An 8,723-nucleotide genomic window follows, 5' to 3' on the forward strand; every position below is an offset into this window, starting at 1 on the left:
GACATGGAGAGCAGACTTGTGGCTGCCAAGGGGAGGGAGTAGGATGGATGTTTGGGGTTGTTAGATGCAAAGTATTACATTTAGAATGGATAAGCAATGGGGTCCTACTGTACAGCACAGGGAATTATGTCCAATCTCTTGGGGGTAGAACATGATGGAAGACAGTATGAGAAAAAGAATGTGTGTGTGTATATATATATATATATATATATATATATATATATGACTGGGTCACTTTTCTGTAAAGCCAGAATTGAAAGAACGTTGTAAATCAACTATGCTTTAATAAAAAACTTTAGAAAATTGTAGTTAGTGAAAAAATGAATGTGTGGGGTCGAGTTCCAGTCCCTGCTTTTGGAAGCTTAAGTTGTGGGGTGGGGATATAGGGAGGTAAATACTCTTAAAGATACTACCAGTGAGAAGGGAACAGCTAATCCTTCCTATGGGAGCAAGGAATGATCCGTATAGGAGGGGACATTTTAGCTGGATTTTGGAGGGCAACTTGGAATTCCCTTGGGATAGGGAATTATAGGAAGAGTCTGTAGAAAGAGAAGAGCATGAATGAAGAAGAGTGAGCAGTCATTGTTGCTAAAAAAGCAGATTGGGGTCAAGCCATGAAGAGGAGCCTTGTATGCTAGGGAGTTTGAACTTTATCCTAAAGGGCGTCAGGGATGTTTTACAGGAAGAAAGTGGCATTATCAGATTTCTGATAATTTTCTAAGAAAATGTTGGTGATTGTGCTGAGAGTGGGTAGTGGAAGGAGAGATGACGCTCTGAAGAGGGATATTGGAGAGGCAGACAGATCAAGAAAATGTTATTACAACAATCCAGGTGAGAGAGAGAATGAGGCCTGAAACCAAGAATGACTGTACTGGAAATGAAGGAAATTCAAGATCTATATAGATGGTAGGATTGATCAAAACAAAACAAAACAAAAATTTAGGAGCAGGTGTGAGGAAGAGAGAAAGATGATCTAAGCATAATGGACTTAGTGGATGATCGTGTTACAGAGACAAGGCTTATGGGAGAAGGAACAAGAAGTAAAATTTTTGAGAGGAACAGTGACTCAGTTGTGGTTAAGCAATGAAAAATTTGAAAACAGTCGATATTTCAGCTGGAAAATCAGCTTTGGAGTTCATGAGGGTGATCTGGGCTATAGATACAGGTTGTGAGTGATGTTTTTCTAAAGAAGGAAACCATGTGTTTTAAAACTGTAAAATATGCATAATATAAAATTTACCATTTTAATCACTTTTAAGTGTACAATTCAATTGCATTGAGTACATTTACAATGATGTACCACCATCACTGAGCTCTATTTCCTGAACTTTTTTCAGCATTGCAAACAGAAACTGTACCCATTAAACAATGACTATTTCTTTTCCCCTTCACCTAGCCTGGTAATCTTCTCTGTGAACTTGACTGTTCTGAGTACTTCACATAAATGTACTCATATAATAGTTGTCCTTCTGCGTATGGATTATTTCAAGGTTCATCCACATTTTATCATGTACCAGAACTTCATCTGTTTTTATGCTGAATAAAATTCCATTGAATGGATATATCACATTTTGTCCTTCGATGGACCCTTGAATTGTTTCCAGTTTTTGGCTATTGTGGATACTTGTGCAGCTGTTTGAGTCCTGCTTTTCAGTTACGTGGAGTGTATACCTAGATGTGGGATTGCTAGGTCATATGGTAATTCTAGATTTAACTTCTTGGGGAACCATCAAACTGTTTTCTACAGAGGCTATACTATTTCAAATTCCCACCAATGATGTATGAGGATTTCAATTTCTCCACAGCCTTGTCAGCATTTGTTATTCTGTGTTACATTTTTTTTTATAATAACCATCCTACTAGGTGTGAAGTGGTATCTCATTATGGTTTTGATTTATATTTCTAAGGACTAGTGAATGATGCTGACCATCTTTTCATGTGCTTGTTATCCATTTGTAAATCTTTGGAGAAATGTATATTCAAGTATTCTGCCTATTTTTAAAGATTGAGTTGTCTTTTGGCTGTTGGATTGTAAGAGTTCCTTATATATTTTGGATGTTAAATCCTTATCAGATATATGATTTGCAAATACTTTCTCCCTTTCTGTAGATTGTCTTTGTACTTTTTTGATAATGTTATTTAAATTTGCTTTAAAATTATTTTTATTAAAGTATAATTGATTTACAATGTTGTACCAATTTCTGCTGTACAGCAAAGTGACTCAAGTCATATATATCTATGTGTGTGTGTGTGCATATATATATAAAGAATATATATACATTCTTATGTTATATATACTGTTTTATGTTATTTTCCCTCATGGTCTATCCTAGGAGATTGGATATAGTTTCCTGTGCTATTTAATAGGACCTTGTTGTTTATCCATTCTAAATGTAATAGTTTGCATCTACGAACCCCTCAAAGTTTCTAATTTTGATGGAGTCCAGCTTACCTATTTTTTCTTTGTTTGTTCATGCTTTTGGTTCTGTAGTTAAGAATCCACTGCTAAGTCCAAAGTCATGGAGATTATGGCTATGTTTTCTTCTAAGATTTTTATGGTTTTAGCTTTTATATTTAGGTCACTGATCTGCATGCTTTATTTTAGATATCTTTCCTCTTTATGCCTTTAATTTCCCCCTGCTGTAGTGTGGTTTTCTGCTTTAGTGTTCTGATCACACTGACTGAACTTGTTATCAAGTTAAAAGTACCAGTTTCCTTTTGTGTCTTAGTGACTAAGTACTTAATCTCTCGGTGCTTCAGATTCCTTATCTAAAAATAGGAATACGGAGTTCCTGTCGTGGCGCAGTGGTTAACGAATCCGACTAGGAACCATGAGTTGCGGGTTAGGTCCCTGCCCTTGTTCAGTGGGTTGACGATCCGGCGTTGCCCTGAGCTGTGGTGTAGGTTGCAGACGCGGCTCGGATCCTGCGTTGCTGTGGCTCTGGCGTAGGCCGGTGGCTACAGCTCCGATTGGACCCCTAGCCTGGGAATCTCCATATGCCACGCCAGCAGCCCAAGAAATAGCAAAAAAGACAAAAAAAGACAAAAAAAAAAGGAATAGTACCTTTCTCTTTGGATTGTAGTGAGAATAAGTAAGAGGATTAAATGTATAAAAGACTAGCAGTATTTGTGGACCATGGTATGGTAAGTGTACCATAAATGCTAACGAGTATCATTGTCATTATATGCTAGGAGTTTTTATGTATTGTAATGCCCTTTTTCTTCCACTTCTATGAACCTAGCATGATGATCAGATAGTTAAGTATAAAAAAGCCCCAGGAGGTCTCAATAGTTTTGCTCCAGTAATTTTATCGATGCTGAGAACACCAATGTTTTCTGCGATACAAGGAAGTAACTATTTTAAATATCACGGTGTGGGGTATTACAGTAACCAAAAAAAAAAAAAAACCTCCTAATCACAGATATTATTTACTTTTTAAGCAGGAAATGCATTTGTGGTATTTATCAATACAATTTTGGGGTGGAGAGTATGAATAAGAAAACATCCACAGGAAAAAAAAAGTCACTAAGATCGAAATAGAGTAAATCGCATGTTAGGACAAATGACACAACTTTAGTTTTAAATGCATGGAAACATTTCACATTTAGGAGAAGATGGGGTTATACAGAGGAAAAGAAGGCAGTGAAATTCCTTAATGGATGCAGCTGATGATACAAACAGTCCTCCCATTACATCCGGTGAGAGGCGGCCAGATGAGGTGACATTTAAACCTGTTCTGGGTGGAGTGTGAGCTGCTATAGCAATGTTGCCTCTTAGTGCAGCCCCACTCCAGGCCCTGCACCCCCTGTCTGACAGCTCCATGCATCAGCTAAGGCAAAGTTCTAGAATTGGGAAACAGGAGGAATAAGGAGCACACAGAGGGAAGTGAGAGAGAGGATGAACTGAGCGACCACAGCCTCTGCTTAGGTCGTGTTCTTCTTTAAGCTTCCTTCCTGTACCTCCAAAGGGAGAAAGCGAAAGCACAACCATTTACTCTTCCTCTCTGTCTAACCCCTTTCTTTCCCCTCAAACCATAACCTGCAGTGATCTAGACCTTGGGTAACCAAGCCCATCTCCGGGGCTTGCAAGAGGAAGGCAGGGAGATTTTGAATGGAACTAGACATTTTTTTCATCAGTGGCAATTTTTACAATTTGTACCCCCAAAAGAAAGGGAAGTGATTATCCTTGTTGCAGCCCAACCCTGAAGTGTGATATAACTCTGTGTACCTGACCTCCTCTGGATGGACTTGCAGCAGCAGCTCTGTATAAGCTGATCTGACAAAAGAGTAGGGACTCAAGGAAGGAGAGTATAACTCCTTATCTAGCTCGGTACTGCAGATAATTTAAAATTTAGTGCTAAAGAGATCCCATCATGGCTCACTGATATCAAACCTGACTAGTATCCATGAGGAATCAGGTTTGATCACTGGCCTCGCTCAGTGGGTTAAGGATCTGGTGTTCTGTGAGCTGTGGTGTAGGTCGGCAGCTTTGATTTGACTCCTGGCCTGGGAACTTCCATATGCTGCTGGTGCAGCCCTAAAAAGACCAAAAAACAAAAACAAAACAAAACAAAAAAAACCAAACCAAACCAAACAAAAATTACTGCTAAGCTTCCTTATTTTATTAATTTATTTATTTTGGTGAGTGTGCGTGTATGTGTGTGTGTAAATTTCTCACCAGCTAGATCTACTTTCTGCCCTGCTGGGCTTTTCCTATTTCTACTGGCTTCTTAAACTGTACCCTCCCACCTGCCCCCACCCCGTCTTGTGGCATGCAAAAGTTCCTGGGCCAGGGATCAAATCCTCATCCCAGCATTAACCCAAGCTGCTGCAGTGACAATGCCAGATTCTCAACTGGCCGCAAGAGAACTCTAAACTTTTGTTTCATTATTATTTTTAATAGAGGCCCCTTAGTAATCCTTACAATGCAAGCACTCCCTTCCCATTACCAAACAGGCATTTATTTCTCTAGGGGAATTCAGTGCCTACTGGTAAATAAAGCTTAGCTCTTCAGCTACCTCAAATTACATGAACTATATTTAGAGTGTCTGTAGAGGTGATTCATATTTATCATTGTATTGCTTTTTGTGATTTAAAAAATATAGAGAAGCGAATAATTTACTTGAGATTGTTTTTTATTTTTATTTTTTGTCTTTTGTCCTTTTAGGGCTGCACCTGCGGCACATGGGAGTGTCCAGGCTAGGGGTCCAATCGGAGTGGTAGCTGCTGACCTACACCACAACCATAGCCACGCCGGATCCGAGCTGTGTCTGCAGCCTACACCACAGCTCATGGCAATGCTGGATCCTTGACCCACTGAACAAGGCCAGGGATCAAACCTGCATCCTCATGGATACTAATTGGGTTCGTTAACCATTGAGCCACCATGGAACTCCTAATTTACTTGAGATTGTCTGGAGTAATAATAATGGCAATACTTATCCTGATGTCGTTCAGTCAGTACCTCTAGGGATATTTGCTCTAGGCTGTTCCTTCTTCTCCCATATTTAGATTGACATTGAAAATAACTAGATTGGGGGAGTTCCTGTTGTGGCTCAGTGGGTTAAGAATCTGACTAGTATGCATGGGGATGAGGGTTCCATCCCTGGCCTCTGTCAGTGGGTTAAGGATTAGCATTGCCCAAAGCTGTGGTGTAGGTCACAGATGTGGCTCACAATGGTGTCGCTATGGCATAGGCCTGTGGCATAGGCCTGCAGCTGCAGCTCTGATTTGACCCCAAGCCTGGAAACTTCCATATTCTGTAGGTGTGGCCCTAAAAAGAAAAATAAAATTACTTTGGGACTTAGAGACAGAAATAGTTACTGGGACTTTTTATTGTGTGTGTATTTTTAAGGGCATAAAATTTTTTAAAAATGTATCAAAGAGGAACATAGATTTAACAAGTTTAACAAGTACCAATTTAAATCATTAAAAGTATCAAAGTAAAAAAGAAGTCACAGAATAGTTATCAAGGAATAGAACACAAAATAAAAGTCAAGAAATAGAACATGTGCAAGTAAGGAAAATTATATATTAAAGCCCACTATGTATCATTTCTATTATAAAATATAACTAAATGACAAATGATAAAGTTTGCAAAACTCAAAGATTTCTGTTACAGAAAGAAAACTATAAAGCCCAATGAAAGTAAGAACTAAGACATAAGACTACTGAGAACCTATAATTAATTACAATGGAGCATAATTTAGAAGACTTCACATGAAAAATAGGGACAAAAATGAACATTTTAGTAAATATAAATGCAGTACCGTAATTTGAACCCTTGTATCTACATAAAATAAGATTGGTTATTATTATTTTTTTTTTAGTACACACCAATCCTCCCTCCCTCCTTGACTCTCTCTCACATACACAACTAACAAATGCTGGAAACAGTGCAGCCAAACAGGAACTTCATTCACAATTGGTAGACATGAAAGCAGTGAAAGCCCCTTTTAATAAATGTGTGCAATGGAGAAAAACCCCAAATTATTTCTGTCTAAAGGAAGCTCTCATAAAGTTATGTTACTAAAAAAATCCTAAAGACTGAAAAAATAACTCAAAATAAGTCCTTAAAGGAACATTAGTAGCAAAATGGGTCATTGCTACATCCTGGAAATAAAGAATAATGCTATCCATTAAAAAAAAATTGAAGTATAGTTGATTTACAGTATTGTATTAGTTTCATGTATCATAGGGATTCAGTATTTTTGCAGATTATATTCCATTATAGCTTATTAAGAGATAATGGCTATAATTCTATGTGTTATATAGTATATCCTTGTTGCTTAACTATATTGTATATAGTAATTTGTATCTGGTAATCCCATACCGCTAATTTGTCCCTCTCCCCTTTCCTCTTCTCTTTGGTAACCACAACTTTGTTTTCTATATCTGTCTGTTTCTGTTTTGTATATACATTTATTTGTATATACAAATATTTGCCAGATTTCACATATAAGTGACATTATACAGTGTTTTCTTTGATTTATTTCACTGAGCATAATATTCTCTAGGTTCATTCATGTTGCTGCAAATGGAAGCATTTAATTCTTTTTTTATGACTAATATTCCATTCTGTATATACATCATGTCTTCTTAATCCAGTCATCTGGTGATGGGCCCTTACGTTGCTTCCATGTCTTAGCTACTGGCAATAGTGCTGCTATGAACTTTAGAGCACTTTATCTTTTTGAATTAATGTTTCTGTTTTTTTACAGATATATACCCAGGAATGGAAATGCTCGATCATATAGTGTTTCTATTTTCAGTTTTTAAGAAACCTCCAAAATATTTACACAGTTGCTGCACCAATTTACATTCCCACCCAACAGTGTAGAAGGCTTCCCTTTTATCCACATCTTCTCCACCATTTGTTATTTATAGACTTTTTGATGATAGCCATTCTGACAGGTGTGAGGTAATACCTTGCTTTGGTTTTGATTTGCACTTCTCCCATAATTAGTGATGTTGAGCATCTTTTCATGTGCCTCTTAGCCACCTGTATGTCTTCTTTGGAAAAATGCCTATTCACATCTTCTGCACATTTTTTGGATTATTTGTTTATTTAATTTATTTTTTTGGCTGCACCTGCAGCATGTAGAAGTTCTCAGGTTGGGAATCAAACACAGACCACAGCAACAAGCCAAGATGCAGCAGCAACAGTGCTGGATCCTTAACCTGCTGAGCCATCAAGGAACTCCCGTTTTCTGATTTTTTAAAAAAATGTTGAGTCGTATGAGGTGTTTATATCAGTTATGTCAGTTGAACCATTTGCAAATATTTTTTTCCTAAGGTTGTCTTGTTATTTATTGATGGTTTCCTTTTCTGTGCAAAAGCTTTTAAGTTTAATTAATTTGTTTATTTTTATTTTTATTTCTTTTGTCTTAGGAAACTGATCCAAGAAAATACCGCTATGATTTACATCAAGGAATATTCCACATATGTTTTCATCTAGGAGTTTTATCTTGAGGTCTTACATTTAGCTCTTTAAAGAATTTTGTATCTATTCTTGTGTAAGGTGTGAAGGAATGTTCTAACTTCATTGATTTACATGTGGTTGCCCAGTTTTCCTAACACCACTTGTTGAAACGACTGTCTTTACTACATTGTATATTCTTGCTCCTTTGTCATGGTTTAGTTGACCATAGGTGTGTGAGTTTATTTCTGGGCTCTCTATTCTGTTCTGTAGGTCTGCGTATCTGTTTATGTGCCAATACCAAGCTGTTTTGATTAATGTAGCTTTGTAGCATAGTCTGAAGTCTCAGAGGGTTTTACCTCCAGATTTGTTCTTTTTTCTCATAATTTCTTTGGCAATTTAGGGTCTTTTGTAATTCCAGTTCTGTGAAAAATGTCATAGATATTTTGATAGGTGTTGCATATTTTGTAGCTTGCTTTGGATAGCATGGCCATTTTAATAATATTAATCATTCCAATCCAAAGAAAGGGGACATATAGGTTGGTTCGCATATGTTGAACCTCCTGTGGCCTTGGAATAAATCTTTGATCATGTGTGATCTTTTTTTTTTTTTTTGTAATTGTTGGATATGGCTTGGTGATATTTTGTTGAGGATTTTTGTATCTACACTTGGCGAAGATATAGTCCTATAGTTTTCTTTTTTGTGTGTGTTTTCTTTTTCTGGTAACAGGGTAATTGTGGCCTCATAGAATGAATTTGGGAGTGTTCCTCCTCTTCAAATTTTTTGAAATAGTTTGAGAAGCAT

Source organism: Phacochoerus africanus, chromosome 11 (genome assembly GCF_016906955.1).
Source record: "Phacochoerus africanus isolate WHEZ1 chromosome 11, ROS_Pafr_v1, whole genome shotgun sequence".
Classification (NCBI taxonomy): domain Eukaryota; kingdom Metazoa; phylum Chordata; class Mammalia; order Artiodactyla; family Suidae; genus Phacochoerus; species Phacochoerus africanus.